At 39.8% G+C, this 8,579-nt stretch overlaps 1 non-coding gene across 1 annotated transcript; it reads left to right on the top strand.

The window, feature by feature from the left end:
• Positions 1 to 7,565: 7,565 nt before the first annotated feature.
• LOC132364211 (small nucleolar RNA SNORA20) lies at positions 7,566 to 7,653 on the top strand. Its single transcript, XR_009502757.1, has one exon. It is a non-coding gene; the product is annotated as a small nucleolar RNA SNORA20 (small nucleolar RNA).
• The last annotated feature ends 926 nt before the right edge of the window (positions 7,654 to 8,579 follow it).

Genomic DNA, 8,579 nt, shown 5'->3' on the forward strand with positions numbered 1-8,579 from the left:
GGGGATTCAGAGCGCCGCCTAAATGAACTCCAGAAACGGGTGCGAGCCGTGGCTATCAGCGTGGACCCCAGAGACGGGCAGGAGACGCTAGGGCTGCTGCTGCCGCCACCAAGAGGCCTGTGTGCGAGCACAGGTCACTCTCCACACCGCCCCACCCGGGAGCCTGTGCAGCCCGCCACTGCCAGGGTCCCGTGATCCAGGGACAACTTCCCCGGGAGAACGCACGGCGCGCCTAAGCCTGGTGCAACGTCACGGCGGCCACTGCCGCCGCAGGCTCGCCCCGCCTCCTCCGTACCGCTCCCTCCCCCCGGCCTGAGTGAGCCAGAGCCCCCGAATCAGCGGCTCCTTTAACCCCGTCCTGTCCGGGGCAGAACAGACGCCCTCAGGCGACCTACACGCAGAGGGCAGAGGCGGGGCCAAATCCAAAGCTGAACCCCAGGAGCTGTGCGAAAAAAGAAGAGAAAGGGAAATCTCTCCCAGCAGCCTCAGGAACAACGGATTAAATCTCCACAATCAACTGGATGTGCCTGCATCTGTGGAATACCTGAGTAGACAACGAATCATCCCAAATTGAGGAGGTGGACTTTGGGAGCAACGATATATTTTTTTTTCCCCCTTTTTCTCTTTTAGTGAGTGTGTATATGTATGCTTCTGTGTGTGATTTTATCTGTATAGCTTTGCTTTTACCACTTGTCCTAGGGTTCTGTCTGTCCGTTTTTGGTTTTTTTTTAGTATAGTTTTTAGCACTTGTTATCATTGCTGGATTTGTGTTTTGGTTTGGTTGCTCTTTTCTTTCTTTCTTTTTTTTATTAATTTTTAAATTTTTGTAATAATTATTTTTTATTTTAATAACTATTTTATCTTATTTTATTTCATTTTATTTTATCTTATTTTATTTTACTTTATCTCCTTCTTTCTTTCTTTCTTTTTTTCTCCCTATTATTCTGAGCTGTGTGGATGACAGGCTCTTGGTGCTCCAGTCAGGCGTCAGGGCTGTGCCTCTGAGGTGGGAGAGCCAAGTTCAGGACATTGGTCCACCAGAGACCTCCCGGCTCCACATAATATCAAATGGTGAAAGCTCTCCCAGAGATCCCCATCTCAACACTAAGACCCAGCTCCACTCAATGACCAGCAAGATACAGTGCTGGACACCCTATGCCAAACAATAAGCAAGACAGGAACACAGCCCCAGCCATTAGCAGGGAGGCTGCCTAAGGTCATAAATAAGGTCACAGACACCCAAACACACACCAGTGGATGTGGTCCTGCCCACCAGAAAGACAAGATCCAGCCTCATCCACCAGAACACAGGCACTAGTCCCCTCCACCAGGAAGCCTACACAACCCACTGAACCAACCTTAGCCACTGGGGGCAGACACCAAAAACAACAGGAACTACGAACCTGTAGCCTGTGGAAAGGAGACCCCAAACACAGTAAGTTCAGCAAAATGAGAAGACAGAGAAACACACAGCAGATGAAGGAGCAAGGTAAAAACCCACCAGACCTAACAAATGAAGAGGAAATAGGCAGTCTACCTGAAAAAGAATTCATAATAATGATAGTAAAGATGATCCAAAATCTTGGAAATAGAGTGGAGAAAATACAAGAAACGTTTAATAAGGACCTAGAAGAACTAAAGAGCAAACAAACAGTGATGAACAACACAATAAATTAAATTAAAAATTCTCTAGAAGGAATCAATAGCAGAATAACAGAGGCAGAAGAACGGATAAGTGACCTGGAAGATAAAATAGTGGAAATAACTACTGCAGAGCAGAATAAAGAAAAAAGAATGAAAAGAATTGAGGACAGTCTCAGAGACCTCTGGGACAACATTAAATGCAGCAACATTTGAATTATAGAGGTCCCAGAAGAAGAAGAGAAAAAGAAAGGGACTGAGAAAATATTTGAAGAGATAATAGTTGAAAACTTCCCTAATATGGGAAAGGAAATTGTTAATCAAGTCCAGGAAGCACAGAGAGTCACATACAGGATAAATCCAAGGAGAAACATGCCAAGACACATATTAATCAAACTATCAAAAATTAAATACAAAGAAAGAATATTAAAAGCAGCAAGGGAAAAACAACAAATAACATACAAGGGAATCCCCATAAGGTTAACAGCTGATCTTTCAGCAGAAACTCTGCAAGCCAGAAGGGAGTGGCAGGACATATTTAGAGTGACGGAAGAACCTACAACCAAGATTACTCTACCCAACCAGCATCTCATTCAGATTTGACAGAGAAATTAAAACCTTTACAGACAAGCAAAAGCTAAGAGAATTCAGCACCACCAAACAAGCTTTACAACAAATGCTAAAGGAACTTCTCTAGGCAAGAAACACAAGAGAAGGAAAACACCTACAATAACAAACCCAAAACAATTAAGAAAATGGTAACAGGAATATACATATTGATAACTACCTTTAATGTAAATGGATTAAATGTTCCAACCAAAAGACATAGACTGGCTGAATGGATACAAAAACAAGACCCATATATATGCTGTTTACAAGAGACCCACTTCAGACCTAGGGTCACATACAGACGGAAAGTGAGGGGATGGAAAAAGATATTCCATGCAAATGGAAATCAAAAGAAAGATGGAGTAGCAGTTCTCATTATCAGAGAAAACAGACTTTAAAACAAAGACTATTACAAGAGACAAAGAAGGACACTACATAATTATCAAGGGATCAATCCAAGAAGATATAACAATTGTAAATATTTATGGACCCAACATAGGAGCACCTCAATACATAAGGCAAATACTAACAGCCATAAAAGGGGAAATCGACAGTAACACAATCATAGTAGGCGACTTTAGCACCCCACTTTCACCAATGACAGATCATCCAAAATGAAAATAAATAAGGAAACACAAGCTTTAAATGATACATTAAACAAGATGGACTTAATTGATATTTATAGGACATTCCATCCAAAAACAACAGAATACACTTTCTTCTCAAGTACTCATGGAATATTCTCCAGGATAGATCATATCTTGGGTCACAAATCAAGCCTTGGTAAATTTCAGAAAATTGAAATCTTATCAGGTATCTTTTCTGACCACAGTACTATGAGACTAGATATCAATTACAGGAAAAAAATCTGTAAAAAATACAAACACATGGAGGCTAAACAATACACTACTTAATAACCAAGAGATCACTGAAGAAATCAAAGAGGAAATCAAAAAATGCCTAGAAACAAATGACAATGAAAACACGATGACCCAAAACCTATGGGATGCAGCAAAAGCAGTTCTAAGAGGGAAGCTTATAGCAATACAATCCCACCTTAAGAAACAAGAAACGTCTCAAATAAACAACCTAACCTTACACCTAAAGCAATTAGAGGAAGAAGAGCAAAAAAAAACCCCAAAGTTAGCACAAGGAAAGAAATCATAAAGATCAGATCAGAAATAAATGAAAAAGAAATGAAGGAAACGATAGCAAAGATCAATAAAACTAAAAGCTGGTTCTTTGAGAAGATACACAAAATTGATAAACCATTAGCCAGACTCATCAAGAAAAAAAGGGAGAAGACTCAAATCAATAGAATTAGAAATGAAAAAGGAGAAGTAACAACTGACACTGTAGAAATACAAAGGATCATGAGAGATTATGACAAGCAACTATATGCCAGTAAAATGGGCAACCTGGAAGAAATGGACAAATTCTTAGAAATGCACAACCTTCCGAGACTGAATCAGGAAGAAATAGAAAATATGAACAGACCAATCACAAGCACTGAAATTGAGACTGTGATTTAAAATCTTCCAACAAACAAAAGCCCAAGACCAGATGGCTTCACAGGCGAATTGCATCAAACATTTAGAGAAGAGCTAACACCTATCCTTCTCAAACTCTTCCAAAACATAGCAGAGGGAGGAACATTCCCAAACTCATTCTACGAAGCTACCATCACCCTGATACCAAAACCAGACAAAGATGTCATGAAGAAAGAAAACTACAGGCCCATATCACTGATGAACATGGATGCAAAAATCCTCAACAAAATACTAGCAAACAGAATCCAACAGCACATTAAAAGGATCATACACCATGATCAAGTGGGATTTATCCCAGGAATGCAAGGATTCTTCAATATATGCAAATCAATGGATGTGGTACACCATATTAACAAATTGAAGGAGAAAAAGCATATTATCATCTCAATAGATGCAGAGAAAGCTTTTGACAAAATTCAACACCTACTTATAATAAAAACCCTCCAGAAAGTAGGCATAGAGGGAACTTACCTCAACATAATAAAGGCCATATATTACAAACCCAGAGCCAACATCGTCCTCAATGGTAAAAAACTGAAACCATTTCCACTAAGATCAGGAACAAGACAAGGTTGCCCACTCTCACCACTATTATTCAACATAGTTTTGGAAGTGTTAGCCACAGCAATCAGAGAAGAAAAAGAAATAAAAGGAATCCAAATCAGAAAAGAAGAAGTAAAGCTGTCACTGTTTGCCGATGACATGATACTATACACAGAGAATCCCAAAGATGCTACCAGAAAACTACTAGAGCTAATCAATGAATTTGGTAAAGTAGCAGAAACAAAATTAATGCACAGAAATCTCTTGCATTCCTATACACTAATGATGAAAAATCTGAAAGAGAAATTAAGGAAACACTCCCATTTACCATTGCAAGAAAAAGAATAAAATACCTAGGAATAAAGCTACCTAAGGAGACAAAAGACCTGTATGCAGAAAATTATAAGACACTGATGAAAGAAAATAAAGATGATACAAATAAATGGAGAGATATACCATGTTCTTGGATTGGAAGAATCAACATTGTGAAAATGACTCTACTCCCCAAAGCAATCTACAGATTCAATGCAATCCCTATCAAACTAACACTGGCATTTTTCACAGAACTAGAACAAAAAATTTCACAATTTGTATGGAAACACAAAAGACCCCGAATAGCCAAAGCAATCTTGAGAAAGAAAAACGGAGCTGGAGGAATCAGGCTCCCTGACTTCAGACTACACTACAAAGCTACAATAATCAAGACAGTATGGTACTGGCACAAAAACAGAAATATAGACCAACGGAACACGTTAGAAAGCCCAGAGATAAACCCACGCACAGATAGTCACTTTATCTTTGATAAAGGAGACAAGAATATACAATGGAGAAAAGACAACCTCTTCAATAAGTGGTGCTGGGAAAACTGGAGAGCTACACATAAAAGAATGAAATTAGAACACTCCCTAACACCATACACAAAAATAAACTCAAAATGGATTAAAGACCTAAATGTAAGGCCAGACAATATAAAACTCTTAGAGGAAAACATAAGCAGAACACTCTATGACATAAATCACAGCAAGATCCTTTTTGACCCACCTCCTAGAGAAATGGAAATAAGAACAAAAATAAACAAATGGGACCTAATGAAACTTAAAAGCTTTTGCACAGCAAAGGAAACCATAAACAAGATGAAAAGACAACCCTCAGAATGGGAGAATATATTTGTAAATGAAGCAACTGACAAAGGATTAATCTCCAAAATTTACAAGCAGCTCATGCAGCTCAATATCAAAAGAACAAACAACCCAATCCAGAAATGGGCAGAAGACCTAAATAGACATTTCTCCAAAGAAGATATACAGATTGCCAACAAACACATGAAAGAATGCTCAACATCATTAATCATTAGAGAAATGCAAATCAAAACTACAAAGAGGTATCACCTCACACCAGTCAGAATGGCCATCATCAAAGAATCTACAAACAATAAATGCTGGAGAGGGTGTGGAGAAAAGGGAACCCTCTTGCACTGTTGGTGGGAATGTAAATTGATACAGCTACTATGGAGAACAGTATGGAGGTTCCTTAAAAAACTAAAAATAGAACTACCATATGACCCAGCAATCCCACTACTGGGCATATACCCTGAGAAAACCATAATTCAAGAAGAGTCATGTACCACAATGTTCATTGCAGCTCTATTTACAATAGCCAGGACATGGAAGCAACCTAAGTGTCCATCGACAGATGAATGGATAAAGAAGATGTGGCACATATATACAATGGAATATTACTCAGCCATAAAAGGAAACGAAGTTGAGTTATTTGTAGTGAGGTGGATGGACCTGAAGTCTGTCATACAGAGTGAAGTAAGTCAGAAAGAGAAAAACAAATACCGTATGCTAACACCTATATATGGAATCTAAAAAAAAAAAAAAATGGTCATGAGGAACCTAGGGGCAAGACGGGAATAAAGACACGGACCTACTAGAGAATGGACTTGTGGATATGGGGAAGGGGAAGGGGAAGCTGGGACCAAGTGAGAGAGTACCATGGACATATGTACACTACCAAATGTAAAACCAATAGCTAGTTGGAAGCAGCCGCATAGCACAGGGAGATCAGCTCGGTGCTTTGTGACCGCCTAGAGGGGTGGGATAGGGAGGGTGGGAGGGAGAGAGATGCAAGAGGGAAGAGATATGGGAACATATGTATATGTATAACTGATTCACTTTGTTATAAAGCAGAAACTAACACACCATTGTAAAGCAGTTACACTCCAATAAAGATGTTAAAAAACAATAAATAAAATAAAATGGGCCAAAGAAAAAAAAATCATTACAGGCTTATTTGGCCCCTGGGCTATAATTTGCTGACCTCTGGTATACGTAAATCCCTTAGCATCTGCTACATATCAAATGATTTTATTAATTCTGGGCTCTCCCGCTGGCAAGCTGTGTGACCTTGGACAAGTCACTTAAGCCTCCATCACACCCTGTTCAAAACTAGGATAATAATACTTGAGCAGAGTTGTTTTGACTATAAAATGAGACATCAGATATTAAAATGCATTGTGCACTCTAAAATGCAATGCAATGTAAGATGTTATTATTGTTAGTCTATGCAATTAGCATTGAATTTTCCTATTTTTAAATCACATGACATATGAACATAAATAGCCATCCTGGTTTCCTTAAAAGTCCTTTGAAAATGTCCAAAATTTCTGCTTTTTCCTTTATGTGGATGAGACCTTCCTGAGTCAACCAACTTTTAAACTCTGGTGTCTTTTGCAAGAGTTGGTGACCATGGATAGATTGGCCCCAACTATTCATTCCTTCCTGTATCCCTATCTTTGGCACATCCTCATCGTGGGTGACGTGTATTTCCTCAACGCTTGGCTTTGGACTTGCTTTGGTCAACAGCACATGGGCAGAAGTGGCAATAAGCCGGTTCCAAGGTTGGGCCTTAAGAGACCTCCCATGTTTCCACCTGCCCTTTTGCACCTCTGCTGTCACCATGAGCACAACTATCCCAGGAGAAGGATGAAAGACGCACGGAGCCGAGTCAACCAGCTGAGTCCCTGTCAAGTTTTGCCAACCTGGAAGACTCACAGGTGCATGGGGATATATGACTATTGCTTTAAACCACTGAGCTTTGGGGTAGTTTGTAGTGAAGCATAATTGCAATAATCCACTGATCCACTGGCCCAGAGAAGAAGCCCAAAACCTGTGAAATTCAAATACAGCCAGACTGAATTAAAAGAAGAAAAGAAAGATGCTTCCCATTTATTTGCTTCTATAGTCTTTCAATGACATGAGCGGTTATATGCATGGGATCAAATAATGTTGGGCCATTCTATACAAAAAAAGAGATAACTAATAACGACCTACTGTATAGCACAGGGAACTCTACTCAATACTCTGTAAAGGCCTGTATGGGAAAAGAATCTAAAAAAAGGAGTGGATATATGTATATGTATAACTGATTCACTTTGCTGTACACCCGAAACTAACACAACATTGTAAACTGACTATACTCCAATACAAATTTAAAAAATAACAATAATGTTGGGCCATTGTACATTGAGATGGAGTAACCATTTTATCTCTTCTGCATGGTCTAGACATTGCTTCCATGTCTAAATGTCCTATGTACACAGCATTTAATCAAGGCACTTAGAGTGAATTTCTATGTGGACTTACTAAAGTATTGATCTAAGAATTTCAAAAAAAGAAAAGGAAGATGAAATTGGCCCAATAGCCAAAGTCTGGGCACCTTCTGAACAATTCCAATTGGTTTTCCAATTCTGCCTGCAAAAATGGTGCCTGAAGAGAGACATTTTAGAAGGCAATATGATGTGCTGAGCTAATCAGGAGACTGGGAGGACAACGGTCAGCCAGTCCAGAAGGAGTATCCAGAATGGTATTTCATTTAATTCCCACTTGGATTGGTTGCACCCACTGCAAGGAAGGCTGGAGAATGTATTCTAGCTGCATCCCTGAGAAGAAGAGGGGATGGATTTTGGTAAACACTCAGCAGTCTCTGCCTCAATGATTTAATGTGTGGTGCGATCACCTAATAAAGTCTCTGGGAAATGGTAGGTGTCCAATAAATATGTTCCCCCCTTTTCTCTCCGCACTGAACTTTTAGTCACAAAACTAGGCCTTGGGGACTTCACACCTGCTCTTCCCTCTGCCTGAAATTCCCTTGCCTCAGAGAGCCCCCAGCCTCACTCCATCACTTTGTTCAGGTCTCTGATGAAATACTGAAATGGAGCAGGACCCTATGGTC

This window comes from Balaenoptera ricei, chromosome 3 (assembly GCF_028023285.1).
Source record: "Balaenoptera ricei isolate mBalRic1 chromosome 3, mBalRic1.hap2, whole genome shotgun sequence".
NCBI classification, from domain to species: Eukaryota; Metazoa; Chordata; class Mammalia; order Artiodactyla; family Balaenopteridae; genus Balaenoptera; species Balaenoptera ricei.